Source organism: Chiloscyllium plagiosum, unplaced genomic scaffold, assembly GCF_037043375.1.
Source record: "Chiloscyllium plagiosum isolate Xiang-an unplaced genomic scaffold, Cpla_swu_hap1 HiC_scaffold_10, whole genome shotgun sequence".
In the NCBI taxonomy this organism is placed as follows: domain Eukaryota; kingdom Metazoa; phylum Chordata; class Chondrichthyes; order Orectolobiformes; family Hemiscylliidae; genus Chiloscyllium; species Chiloscyllium plagiosum.
Window position 1 is genome coordinate 34,551,082 of NW_028270148.1, and position 14,921 is coordinate 34,566,002.

At 40.8% G+C, this 14,921-nt stretch overlaps 1 protein-coding gene across 4 annotated transcripts in view; it reads left to right on the forward strand.

Moving 5' to 3' along the window:
* The window catches only part of ppm1ba (protein phosphatase, Mg2+/Mn2+ dependent, 1Ba), a 229,672-nt gene that overhangs the window by 15,592 nt on the left and 199,159 nt on the right, over positions 1–14,921 (forward strand). Inside the window, exon 1 of one of the 4 annotated variants that reach the window (XM_087991267.1) lies at positions 9,045–9,416. The exons of 1 other annotated variant lie outside the window; for it this stretch is intronic. The gene's annotated coding sequence lies outside the window, so the exon portion shown is untranslated. Of the gene's footprint in view, positions 1–9,044; positions 9,417–14,921 lie in introns of those variants that run through there. 2 more of the 4 variants (XM_087991266.1, XM_087991271.1) reach the window with 2 other exon arrangements.

Consider the following 14,921-nt stretch of genomic DNA (forward strand, 5'->3'; position numbering starts at 1 on the left):
CAGTTCCACCACAGAACACACCAGATGCCTCCTTCTTTAGAGACTGCAATTTCCCTTCCCACGTGGTTAAAGATGCCCTCCAATGCATCTCATCCACATCCCGCACCTCCGCCCTCAGACCCCACCCCTCCAACCGTAACAAGGACAGAACGCCCCTGGTGCTCACCTTCCACCCTACCAACCTTCGCATAAACCAAATCATCCGCTGACATTTCCGCCACCTCCAAACCAACCCCACCACCAGGGATATATTTCCCTCCCCACCCCTTTCTGCCTTCTGTAAAGACCGTTCCCTCCGTGACTACCTGGTCAGGTCCACGCCCCCCCTACCCCACCCTCCCATCCTGGCACTTTCCCCTGCCACCGCAGGAACTGTAAAACCTGTGCCCACATCTCCTTCCTCACCTCCATCCAAGGCTCCTTTAGGCTCCACATCCATCAAAGTTTTACCTGCACATCCACTAATATCATTTATTGTATCCGTTGCTCCCGATGCGGTCTCCTCTACATTGGGGAGACTGGGCGCCTCCTAGCAGAGCACTTTAGGGAACATCTCCGGGACACCCACACCAATCAACCACACCGCCCTGTGGCCCAACATTTCAACTCCCGCTCCCACTCTGCCGAGGACATGGAGGTCCTGGGCCTCCTTCACCGCCACTACCTCACCACCAGACGCCTGGAGGAAGAACGCCTCATCTTCCGCCTCGGAACACTTCAACCCCAGGGCATCAATGTGGACTTCAACAGTTTCCTCATTTCCCCTTCCCCCACCTCACCCTAGTTCTAAACTTCCAGCTCAGCACTGTCCCCATGACTTGTTCGGACTTGTCCTACCTGCCTATCTCCTTTTCCACCTATCCACTCTACCCTCTCCTCCCTGACCTATCACCTTCATCCCCTCCCCCAATCACCCATTGTACTCTATGCTACTTTCTCCCCACCCCCACCCTCCTCTAGCTTATCTCTCCACACTTCAGGCTCACTGCCTTTACTCCTGATGAAGGGCTTTTGCCCGAAACGTCGATTTCAAAGTTCCTTGGATGCTGCCTGAACTGCTGTGCTCTTCCAGCACGACTAATCCAGATTCAGATATTGATGAGTCCATGTAATTGCTACATCCAGCCAATAGATCTGACCTCACCGATGGTCAAGACTTCTTTTGTTCTGAGTTCTTCATCTGATGATCTGTCTGTGTTCAAGCATTGTTTTCCACATCACTTTGCTGCAAAATGATTGTTTTGTTTTTCTACACTCATTGCACATTTTTCTAAAAGCCAGAACCTTTTCAAAATTTATTGTTTTGCAGATTGTGTGTATCGCTGGCTAGGCCAGCACTGTGTTGCATATTTCGAATTTCCTTAAGAAACTGGAAGTGAGTTTTATGTTCCTTCCTACTTTCCAGCACTCTTACAGATTTCCTCCAGTGTTGATACAAAGTTTGCCTTCCGTACCTTGGGGTTTTCTTGACTTTGTGTTTTACACTCACATTCTGTCCCTTCAATCAGATGGGTTTGAGTTGTTCCACATCCTTTCAGTCAAATGATAAGTATTATCTGTCATCAACACCATTTGAATAGGCTCCCAATGTCATTTCTCTTGTTTCCTCAAAGTCACAATTCCAAACCTAACTCAGACTCTGGGTATCTCTTCTGTTGGGGTAGAGGTGAACATATGGCCTTCAGCCAGTGCTGTCCATTACTGTCTTTTCATTTCCCCAGTATTCTATATCCTCGTATTGAACTTAATTAACTCAAAAAAACAACGTTCTTGGTGTGATTGCTAGGACAACAACAACTTATCCACTTTCTTTTCTCTTCCCAGCTACATATAAATTACAACCCAAAAATGAAAATAAAATAAAACACTATTGAATGATGGAATAAATAGTTAGTTTTCATTTGATCATATATGTTTAATAATCTGGCACTATTTTCAAATGAGTTGAATAATTTGCCGAACTCTTTTGGGATCCTTGGGGACCATTGGGTTTGTGGAAACCTTGGTTGAAAAACACTGATATAGAACTACTAGCAATAACAATGCATTTTTATGCAGCACATTTAACATAATAAAACATTCCATGGCATTCGACAGGAACAGGACAGAACAACATATGACATTGAGCCATATAGAAAATGTGATGGCCAAAGATCTTGTTCAAAGAGGTAGATTTAATGCAGAATTTGGATGTAGGTTTGCTCACTGAGCTTGGAGGTTCATTTCCAGATGTTTCGTTACCTTACTAGGTAACATTTTCAGTGGGCCTCATGCGAAACAATGCTGAAAATACCCGCTTTCTATTTATATGTTTGGGTTTCTTTGGATTGGTGATATCATTTCCTGTGGTGAAGTCACTTCCTGTTCTTTTTCTTAGGGAGCTACAAATCTTCTCAAAACTCGTTAATGCAGAATCTTAAAGGTGGAAAGCAACGTCGTAAAACAAAGACATTTATTGAGGGAATTCCAGGGCTTAGGATATCAGCGCCTGAAAGAACAGGCACCCATGGTGGAGGGATTCAAATTGTGATAACTCAAATGACCAAAATTAGATGAGTGCACATATCTTGGATGGTTGTGGGGCTAGAAACATGTATTTCTGGTATCTGGAGCAGTGAGATCAAGGAAGAATTTTAAAGCAATGGTGAGAGTTTTGAAATTATACCATAATAAAATGCTGCAATGTGCTTCAAAGGATTGTTCTGAAAGCATAGTCATCAGGACATATAAAGCAACATTGGGTATGTGGTCAAACAGATACATCTTTAAAAAATGTCTGAAATAAAAGAAAACAAACTGAGCAGTTTAGGGACAAATAATGGATCTTAGAAAATCAGGCACATCCAGCAATGGTGAAACAATTAAAATGGGATGCTCAAGAAACCAGAATTACATGAAGGCAGATATCATAGTGAATTGTAGAATGGAAGGAAGTCACAGAGACAGGAAATAGGAATGCTATTGAGGGATTTGAAAACAGGGAATACAATTCCAAAGTTGAGGTGCTGCTTAAATGGGAGCCAATGTAGGTCAATGAACACAGGGATGACTTATGAAAAGGATTCGCAGAAGTAAGGAGAATTTTGATAACTTCAAGTTTACTCAGGGTAGGAAGTGAAGGTTGACTTAATATGTGTTGAAATGGTCAAATCCAGAGGTAACAAAGACATAGTTGAACATTCAGCTTCAGATGGTGTGAAGCAAGAGCATGATTGAAAAATATTAGCAAGGTGAAAGTTGGTGATTTTAGTGACAATAGTGACTTGTAGTTCGTGACTCATCTCAGAAATAAATATGACCCCAACATTTTGAACAGTCAGCTGCAGCCTCAGACAATTACCAGGGAGAGGGATAGAGTTGGTATCTACGGAACAGTGTTTTAACCAGGGGATGAACATAATACCTACAGATTTAAAAAATATTTAATTTAAGGAATGCCTGCCGACTCATTTTATACTGGACATGAGACAAGCATCTGATAATTTCACAATGGTGGAGGAGAGACATGGGTGGTGAGATGGAGCTGGGTGTCATGAGCACACATGTGAAAACATATTTCAGATGATATCGCTGAGGGGCAGAACATACATGAGAAATATGAGGGACCAAAGATAGATCCTAAAGGGACGTCAGATGTAATGGGATGGGAGCAAGAAGAGAACAAAAATGAAGATTATATTCTGACTCTAATTTGATATACAGGAATGAAATCAGGTGAGTGTAGGCCCATTCAACTGGAAATAAAGGAGCATAAAAGTTGCTGTGGTAAACCAAATTAGAATTTATAGACAGGTCAAGAAGGACGATAAAGGATACTTTGCATTTGTCACAATCGCGTGATGTAATTTGTGACTTTGAGAAGAGCTATTTTAGTTCTGTGACAAGGGAAAAAGCCTATTGAGAGGGATTCAAAAATGGAGTTCTAGGAAAGATGTGCAGATTTGGGAGGGGAAAACATATTCAAGGATTTTGGAAAGGAAAGGGAGATTTGAGAAGAAGTAGCAATTTGTAAGGACAATGATCTTAAGGATTGATTTTATTTTGGAAGAAATTGTAACAGCAGAATTAAAATAGAGTCGGACAGAATTTGAAGAAGACAATTTGAGTGTTCACATTTTAGTGGGAATAGAGTCAACAGAACAGGAAGTGGGTGTTATACATAATCTTGTTGAGGATCTAAGGGGAAATAGGAGAGTGCATTGAGAAAGAGGTGAGTTTTGATCTCGGGCATGGGACAACTTAGATAAATTTGACTCAGTTAGCGAGTGCAAATGAGGAGAAGTAATTGAGGCAGTATTACTTTTGCATTCCAGGATGATTCTGGAAAAGTTAATGTTTGTGAGCAGGACAGCAGTATTGAGAAAATCTTATCGTTATCTGCTCTATTTTATCGGTCATCACTCACTGCCCAGTCTGATTACATGGAATCAACTTCACTTTTTTTTTGCTGTGAGACATATCAACACCTATACTCAATATAACTTTTGATCAAGCTTCATTGTAAAGGAACAGTGTTTCAATGCTACCTTCACTTTCAGAGACCATATACATCATGGATTTTGAGAACCTGGGTCAATGAGCACCTCCTGTGTAAGCAGTTTAGTTTTTTTGCATAATTAAACAAAAAACACCATGGGTCCTTGAGATACAACAAAACAATGAAAGTCATTTAAAAAAATACTTGCTGCCATGTGCCAGACTTACTTTAATTGGAAGGCATAACTCTGAGTTGTTATTAAGCGACATTTCACTTATATACTTTCATATAGTTTTAGGAATTGCAAGTGATGTGCTGTTTATTGGATCACAGAGAACAAGTATAAATGAATCATCGGATATAATTTATCCATAATGGTTACTCAAATGTTATGCATCTGCATGAGATGTGCAGCTCATGTCACATACGACCAGCTAGAAGAACAGTGAATCTGGGAGTGACTGAAGTATGTATGAATATATCTGATGGGTTGAGGCAGGGATGATGAATCATAGATAGATGCTCAGACAGAAGTGGAATTGGGCATTCTCAATAAGATACCAAGACACATTTAACTGATTTGTTTCAGATGAAACAAAACTATGAAGCAAAAGAAAATGCTTGACTTTTTACCACTGAACAGTAATTACTTTGCTGTTGTATGTGTATTCTGATTGGCTGCTATTTTCTATCCTTCGTTAGTAACTGCAGAATTGTAATCTTCAGCAACTTGAACAAAGTGATAAGTATATTGTGTCTTGTACTAACCCAGGTGGACCAGAAGCTTTCATGTTTGATTCTTGGTTGTCTTGAGTTAGTGAAGCTCAACCAGACAAAGGGTTTGGGTCTACACTTGTCTCCCAACTCTAGCTTAGGGTCCAGCACCAGAACTGAGGGATCTGTTTTCTTCGTTCGTGGGATGAAGAAATTGCTGGCTATGCCGGTGTTTATTGCCTATCAATAATTACTCTGGAGAAAACGGTGGTGAACTGCCTTCTTGGATCACTTCATTCCTAGATTAGATTAGGTTCCCTACAGTGTGGAAATAGGCCCTTCGGCCCAACAAGCCCACAGCGACCCTCCAAACAGTAACCCAGCCAGACCCATTTCCCTCTGACTAATGCACCTAACACTCTGGGCAGTTTAGCATGGCCAATTCACCTGACCTGCACATCTTTGCACTGTGGGAGGAAACCGACGCAGGGCGCCCGGAGAAAACCCACGCAGAAACGGGGAGAATGTGCAAACTCCACACTGACTCAAGACAGGATGGTGTGTGACTTGGAGGGGAACCTGCAAATAGAAGTTTCCACGCATCTACTGCCTTTGTTCTTCTTGATGGCAGAGTTCAAGATCTAGAAGGTGCTGCGGAAGAATGAGTTGGTGAGTTATTGCAGGTGCCTCTTTGAAATGATACACATTGTTGTCACTGCACATCAGTGCTAAAGAGATTGAATGTTACAGGAGGGGATTGAGGTGCCAATCAAGCAGGCTGCTTCGCTGTGAAAGCTTCTTGACTGTAGTTGGAGTTACGTTTATCCAGGTATGTGTTGCACTGAAGCTTAATGAAGCTTTGAATCAAACAAAAGGTGAACAGTCAAGGCTTAGGTTCTTGCCATTATATGTCAAGGGACTGGAACTGCTGTAAAATATCTTGGATGTATATATCAGGAAATATGTATTAAAATGTAAATACAATCTGTGTCTTAAGTGGGTTAGGCACTGAAAGGTGTTACATGCTGAATTTAACCATATTGATCTGTGTGCACCACGTGAATTACTACATTTCAAATTAAATTGTAAGGTAGCTTTATAACTGTAATAAATAAAATGTATTTTTGGATAAAAAGACATCCTCTGTGTTATCAGACAGGTATTATCTAGATTTTGCTTCTAAAAACATAATAGGAGCAGGAGTAGGTCATTTGGTCCCTCAAACTTGCCCTGTCATAGAGTCATACAACATGGAACAAACCCTTTGGTCCAACCATTCTCATTGACCATTTTGACATTCAACAAAATAATAACTGATATGCCCCAGGCTTCAACTCCTCTTTCATGCCAACTCACCATAGCTCTCAACAACCCTATATTTCAAAAGTATAAATCCAAACCAATCCAAACCCACAACCACTTCCATCTCGAAGCACAAGATATGTGGCAACACCACCACCTTCAAGTTCCCCTCCAAGCCACTCGATATCCTGACTTGAAAATATATCACTGTTCCTTTACTGTTGCTGGGTCAAAACCTTGGAATTCCCTCCCTAAGAAAATTATAGGTCAACCCACAGCAGATAGACGCAGCAGTTCAAGAAAGCAGCTCACCACCACCTTCTCAAGGGCAACCAAGGATGGGCAATAAATGCTGGCCAATCAAGGGCATCCACATCCTATAAATGAATTTTAAAAATCTATTGACGTCCTCTTTAAATACTTTGAGTTCCTTCACCTCCCGGTTTTAATTGAGAGTCTTATTTTGAGAATCCCCCAGTCGTGGAAATGCCTTCTCAACACTTTCCTTGTCAAGCCCTCTTAGAATCTGGTATGTTTCAATAAGATCACTTCTCATTCTTTAAAGCTTTAATGAATAAAAGCCTGACCAGCTTAGTCATTTTTGACAAGTCAACTCTTCAGTCCAGGAATCAGTCTAGTGAATCTCATTTGAACTGCCCCCAATGCCAGTACGTTCTTTCTTGAATACAAGACCAAAAATGTACACTGTATTCCTGTTGCTGTATCACCAACACCTGGTGTAGTTGTAACAAGACTTTCCTACTTTTAAACTCCAAATCCCCACCAACTTAGGCAAAAGTATCATCTGCGTTTTTGATTACTTGCTGCACCACAACCTAATTTTGTGTTTTATGTACAAAAATAGCTAAATTCCTTTCCGTTTTTGGAGTTTCACCATTAAAATAGTAGTCTGCATTAACTCTCATACTGAGAGTCCCTGGCTTGTGCAATAAGCCCTTTATGTGGCACCTTATCAATACATCTACTCAGGAGTGCCATTGAGGCTGTGTGGTTTAGAATATTCAAGGCTGAGATAGATGATTTCTTAATGTGTAAGGAATCAAGGGTCATGGAGTCTCAACAAGAAAGTGGAACTGAGGGTTATCAGATCAGTCATGATTGAAGTGAAAGGCAGATAAGACTCAGAGAATCTGTACAGTGTAGAAAGTAGCCACTCAGCCCATCAAGTCTGCACGGATCCTCCAAAAAGCATTCCATCCTGATCCCCATAACCCCACATTTATCATGGCATCCACCTAATGTGCACATCCTTGGACACAATGGCACAATTTGGCATGGCCAATCCAACTAACTTTGTACTGTAGGAGGAAACTAGAGCACTCAGTGGAAACCCATGCAGGCACGTGGAGAATGTTCAAACTCAGGTCCCTGGTGCTGTCAGCCAGCAGTGCTAACAACTGTGTCACAGTGCAAATCAATGGGAAATTGAATGGTCTAATTCAGCACCTATGTCCTATGGTCTGCCCCATTATTCTCAGTAATGGTAAGGGGGAACCAGTCATTGTGGTAAATTTCTAAAAGCTTTTAATAAAGTTCCACGCAGCAGATGATTGAACAAAAGTTTAGTACATCGGATGAACAAGAATATATTGGCATGCATTGGGGATTGTTTAAACGAAAGAAAACAGAGGGTAGGAATGACTTCTTTTGAATGAGTCATAACATATTCTTCAGCATTTTCTGCATTTGTTTCAGGTTTCCAGCATCTGGAGAATTTTGTTTATTGTCACTGAGTTTGTTGAAGTTAGAAATTAATAAATTTATAGATGCAAAATATCACCAAGGCATATGGGACTACAGAAAATGGCGTTGAATTACATGATCTGCTTCTACATTATGTGTCGCGATCGTTAGTAATCAATGATTTTAATGTAGTTGTTCTGGTGTTGATAAATCAAAGTAACTAAACGGATAGTATCACTTGCCACCGATAAAAACAATTCGAGCAATACATTGCTATTTGGGAAGTGGTTAGCAGAGCCACTTTTGTTGAACACACTCTCACGTTCACAGAGCTCATCTCTGCTGTCTCCTTTGGTTGGTTCAGCAAAGCCTAAAATAGAATCTCAGCACGTCACGCATGTGGTCACCAGAAATCTTCTGACACAAAACGAGAGTCAGGAAGAAGGGGGAAATACGTAAACGCGATCAAATGTCTGAGATGTGCCTTGCCTCCAAGAATAAATGACGCGTATTCTGTTAACGTGCAGAAACATTGATTTTTGAGCAGACGAGGAGCAGTGTCCATACAAGAGAGATGGTGGCGGTCAACTTGAATCTTCGCCTCCCATTGGCTGCTGGTGATTTCATCCCCGCAACATCTGAGCACAAGCTGCTCCATGGACAGGATGGGGGTTGGGAGGAGGAGGGAACAAACTCCGTGACGACACAAACGATTGACGTACCGTCTCATCCAATCGATAAGGGAGATTGCTGCGTTCTGACCAATGATCAATGAATGATGCGAATAGAAGGCGGGCTTTGAATTAAAATAAATTATATGTTTGAGGACAAAGTTAGGCCGGTGAAAAATTCAGGACCGAAGTTTCCGGATTTGAAGCGGGCGGAGTGAAAAAACACACACGCAAAACCCTATCACAAGTTTGGTGGCTGCGCCCGCCCGCTCATCTTGGTGAAGTGAGCGGTCGTGGCGTCTGTTTCGTTTTTTCGGCTCGCACTTATTTCTTGTTTTTTTTGAAAAGGATAATTCTTGATGTCCGCCTGAGACGTCACAAAAATGTCTGAAATTGTCCGCCGCTGTCAGCTGCAGGCACTGATGAGGAGCAAGATAGTATAAAATCGTATTCTGAGAAAAAAATACTTTTTTAAAAAAATTAAAAATTGCCCTCACGTATAATTCTGAAACCGGGAACTTACGGGTCGAGGCAGGAAAAAAAGAGGAGTAAGTAGCCAGGTTTAAATATCTGGGAGGGTCACCGTGAATGTACTTGTCCCCCATCCGCTTCTGGCCCTCCTCCATCTCCCCACTCCTCCACCCTTTTCTCCCTTCACCGCCTCCATTCCACCACAAATCGGGGCTTGTAAAAAGGCTTAGGCCCGAGCTACATTTGTGTACTTAATATATTTATGTACTATCAATGTTTTCATACGTAAACCCAGATTCTACATTGAATTTACTAGAGACTGAATTTGCACTTAAGGAATCCTGTTAAACATTTTTTTCCACATATATTTTTATTTTAATTAGTTTGATTATAAATACGCTGTTCTTTTCGTACCGTTGAAAATGACATCAGTGCCCTTAACTGAAAAGTAATCTAAACAAGGGGCTTGGAGAAAGGTCATTGTAGGCCTCTGTGTATTACCTGTACAGGCTTGTGTGTTGATAGCTGTTAGTGTATTTTTTTTTTAACAAGTAGAATTTTAAAAGAAACAGTGAAAACGAAATAACGGTGAATTGTCGGTATCATACGTGCAATATTTTTTTTTCACATTTGTGATTCGGAACTGCATGTATTAGATTTCAGATGCATTTGGATTAAAGTGCAATCTCATTACGTACTCCTTTTTAAAAATGAAACTTACAAATGGTGTTACGATCCAAGTTTTGGTTTGTCATTAAGATTAATTATATTTCCTTTATAACTGCCGATTTTGTGTTCTTGAAATTTCTGATAATAGATTGCAAATCAGCTTATATGTTGTTATACAGTTCTGACACTTTCTACAAAACTTTATATCAATAATCTATTCTTTTCTGTGGGTATAGTACGTATGGTACTTTATGTACTTGCTGGAGCAAATTTTCTTCCATGAGTTAAAACATCTAGTTTTCTGAAAGCTTCACTTTACATATCATTAATTTATTTACTATTTTTGGATTTTATTTGCATTTTCAGATCAATAGAATTTGACAAGTTGGAGGTGTGCTGTTATGCCTTTGTTTTAGCCTTGTCCTTTGATAGACTTATTTTTGAAGAATGACGTTTTTTTGGCAAACTATTTCTAGTGTTATGACACAGATTGTGTGAAAGACTCATTCTATATCATATTACTGTTATGCTATTATCAGAGACTTGAGACATTTATTTTGAAGCTCAATTAAGTAATCTTTTAATTATACCAACTTTGCCAAGTCCAAAGCTGAGTTCACTAATTTCAGACTTGTATTTTACTGGCTAATTTAAGAAGCTGGGAGACATCTCTTTATTCTGACATCAAATCAGTATTGAAAGCTCCCACTATTCCACAGAATTGGAGAATAGCAGGTTTCTGTTTCTGAAACCCAATGCTTGCTTTAAACTTTTTATTTTTCTAATTAAATCTAGATTTGCTCTCATAATTTGCACTTTGTATTTGATTGGAGGTTAATCAGTATTTTGCATAAACTTTCACAAGTAAATGAAAGCAGAATTGCAAATGGACATATGGATGAAGGTATGGAACTTTTAAATATTTAAAAGAACACTATTAAATGATTTTGATGGAAATCAAAGAAAAGTCATCAGGCATAAGTGGAATCAATTCAAGAATATTGAAGTATTCTTAAATGTTTTGAAGTCAAAACTTTGACTCTGTACATAGAACTTTAGGAATAGCTAAGAAAAAGGATGTGATGTCAAAACTTTTCATCTTGCGCTCATCAGGATATACCAAGAATGTATGATCTTATTGCCTGATGAGTTCAAAATGGAAAACATGTAAGAGCATATTTTGTTTTCAGCAAGTTTGCCAAGTGGAATGTAGCAAATGTTGTGCACAGTTTTGGAAAAGTGAAAACCTACACCAGGGACTAAACCAGTGAATGTCATCTCTGCTGTGGGTAAGCAATTTAGAGCGAACTTCTAAAAGAAAATATGAGTGAATTGATAACAGTCAGCAAAGATCTGTAAAGGGTAAATCATGCCGAACTGAATTTGTTTTCCCAAGGAAACGAGTGTCTGACTAAAGTTAGCGTAGTGGTATTCATGGAGTTTTAGAAGATTAAATGCATGCTAAACTGGAGATTTCAGATAAAAAATAAGCCATGTGGTGTTAGAGGAACTCATTAAATTCATTGAGTATGGCTGGCAATGAATGACATGATGGAAGTTGGAATTGATGGACAGAATGCTGGGAATATAAATGATGTTTTCTACTTTTTTGTGAGTAGGAGTTTCTGGACCTTCTGTATACAAGTATTATAAAATAAGATACAAAACAGATATTTTCGGAATTTTAAACAAAGTGCCAGAGAAACTCCGGTCTGATAGCATCTGTGGCGAGAGAAACGGAGTTCGTATATCTAGTGCAGTATGAGTTTTCTTCAGTACTCAACTTCTGAAAGGAAGAGAAAAAGTTTCTCATTGAAGTGTCAAATGAGGCAAATAAGAGATGGGACCTGGATAGCTTTGAGATAGTATGAGGTGGTGTTGATGGAGACCAAAGTCAAAAACGTGCATATGGTTGTGCTTAACACTGTAGACTTTGGTATACAGCAGGAACAGCTGTCTCTGCATTGTCTGCCTGACATTTTTGGAAGCTTACTAATACTGGATGTAGAGGTCGTTGCTTTCTAATGGGTAAAAGAAAAGATTTCATACCTAGGTCAAGAGCTGCAGTCTTCTATCAGGCAGTTTTAGGTGTGTTCTCAATAGGGAAAGTTAAATTGGCCCAGAGCATGTCTTGAATTTGATTGAGGTGGGGAGAGAGTTTTCCAGAATAGAGTTGATGTGGGATGTGGAAATATTCATGCAGTACAAGACATTGTGGGCGGCACAGTGGTTAGCACTGCTGCCTCACAGTGCCAGAGACCCGGGTTCAATTCCCGACTCAGGCGACTGACTGTGTGGAGTTTGCACGTTCTCCCCGTGTCTGTGGGTTTCCTCCGGGTGCTCCAGTTTCCTCCCACAGTCACAAAGATGTGCAGGTCAGGTGAACTGGCCATGCTAAATTGCCCGTAGTGTTAGGTAAAGGGGTAAATGTAGGGGAATGGGTGGGTTTCGCTTCGGCGGGTCGGTGTGGACTTGTTGGGCCGAAGGGCCTGTTTCCACACTGGAAGTAATCTAATCTAATTTCTTTGAAAAATCAAGTAATAGCCATTTTGCACATTAAATGGAAGAAAGATTGTTTCACAAAAAAGTGGAAACTCTTTCTCTTTCTCAATTGAACTGGCTTAAAGTACTTTGAATCATTGGATTTTACAACACAGAGCCATTTGGCTTATGTTTGTATTGATTCTATGAAGAAGGAAACATTTGGTTCATTATTTAAATTTTAATATTTTGAATATTTAGCTACTTCTTTCAACATCTGGCGTGAACTCTTTGTCATTCTTTCTGAAGAGGCGAATTAGGTTTAAAGCATTTAGAAAAGTATCTGGAATATTATTAGTTACTTTAGCTTGGTCTTTAACTTGATACTGGATTGGAGTAGTGCCTTAAAAGCACAACAGTTCAGCAGCATCCGAGGAGCAGGAAAATCGATGTTTCGGCCAAAAGCCCTTTATCAGGAATAGAGGCAGAGTGCCTGAAGGGTGGAGAGATAAATGAGAGGAGGGTGGGGGTGGGAGAAAGTAGCATAGATTGGAAAATGACCTGGGAGTTGCAGTGGAGAGAGGGACTCCCCAAGATTCTTGTAGAGAGAGGAGGAAAACTTCTTCAAGGCAGGCATCCTTGCAAAAGGATTTGTAGTAGGGCTAAAATCAACCAGGTAAAAACAATTACTGCAGATGCTGGAAACCAGATTCTGGATTAGAGTAGTGCTGGAAAAGCACAGCAGTTCAGTTTCCGAGGAGAAGGAAAATCGACGTTTCGGGCAAAAGCCCTCCTCTATGCTATTTTCTCCCCACCCCCACCCTCCTCTCATTTACCTCTCCACCCTTCAGGCACTCTGCCTGTATTCCTGATGAAGGGCTTTTGCCCGAAATGTCGGATTTTCCTGCTCAGATGCTGCCTGAACGGCTGTGCTTTCCAGCACTACTCTACTCCAGAATCTGGTTTCCAGCCTCTGCAGTAATTGTTTTTACCTTAACTTTATGCTGTAATTGCTGACTCTTTACCCAGTGAAAATTACCTTTTTTCCTCACTGTAATTGGATCTTAAGACATAGGAGCAAAAAGTAGGCTATTCAGCCCATTGAATATATTTTGCCATTCAAAGGGATCATAGCTGATTTGATCATTCTTGGGTCTGCGTTCCTGCCTTTGATTTCCTTCAGTGACTAAAAATCTGTCTGTCACAGCGTAGAATATACTTGTAAACCCACAACATGCTCTGCTAAAGCATTCTACAGATTTACATCTGAGGAAAAAGGAGTGACACTTGCTGACTGTCATCCTCTCGATGTAACTTCCCATCGATTTTCATCATCTGCAAACTTGGCAATAGTAATTGACTTTTCTTTGTCATCTAAACAATTGTATATACTGTAAATAATTGTGGAACAAGTGCTCCATGTAGCAAACCGCCACTTATAAGTTCCTATGTGGAAAGACCCCATTTTGTCTACTGTTCTCTTCATTAGGGAGAAAGTGAGGTCTGCAGATGCTGGAGATCAGAGATGGAAATGTGTTGCTGGAAAAGCGCAGCAGGTCAGGCAGCATCTAGGGAACAGGAGAATCGACGTTTCGGGCATTAGCCCTTCAGGAATGAGGAAAGTTGGTCCAGCAGGCTAAGATAAAAGATAGGGAGGAGGGACATGGCGGAGGGGTGTCGGAAATGTGATAGGTGGAAAGAGGTCAAGGTGAGGGTGATGGGTCAGACTGGGGTGGGGGCGGAGAGGTCGGGAAGAAGATTGCAGGTTAGGAAGGCGGTGCTGAATTTGATGGATTTGACTGAGACAGGGTGGGGGGAGGGGAAATGAGGAAACTGGTGAAATCCGAGTTCATCCCTTGTGGTTGGAGGGTTCCTAGCCGGAAGATGAGGCGTTCTTCCTCCAATCGTCGTTTGCTGTGGTCTGACGATGGAGGAGTCCAAAGACCTGCATATCCTTGGTGGAGTGGGAGGGGGAATTGTTCTCTTCATTAGCCAATTCTGTATCCCGACCAAGTACTTTCTTCAACACTGTTCTTATTTTGACATAGCTTAATGCATTTCCTTATCAAATAGACATGGAGTAAAAGATATGAACAGAATGGAAACAGACCCTTCAGTCCAACTTGTCCATGCTGTCCAGAAATCCTAACCTAATCTAGTTCCATTTGCCAGCAGTTGGCCCATATCCCTCTTAAACCCTTCCTATTCCTATTCACATTCAGATGCCTTTTAAATGCTCTAATTGTACCAGCCTCCACCACTTCTTCTGACAGCCCATTCCATACACTCACCACCCTCTATAAAAAAAATTTGCTCCTTGGGTCCCTTTTATATCTTTCCCTCTCGCCCTAAAACCTATGCCCTCTAGTCTAGACTCCCCCACCCCAGGTGGAAAACTGCCTTGTCTATTTATCCTATCCATGCCCCTCATG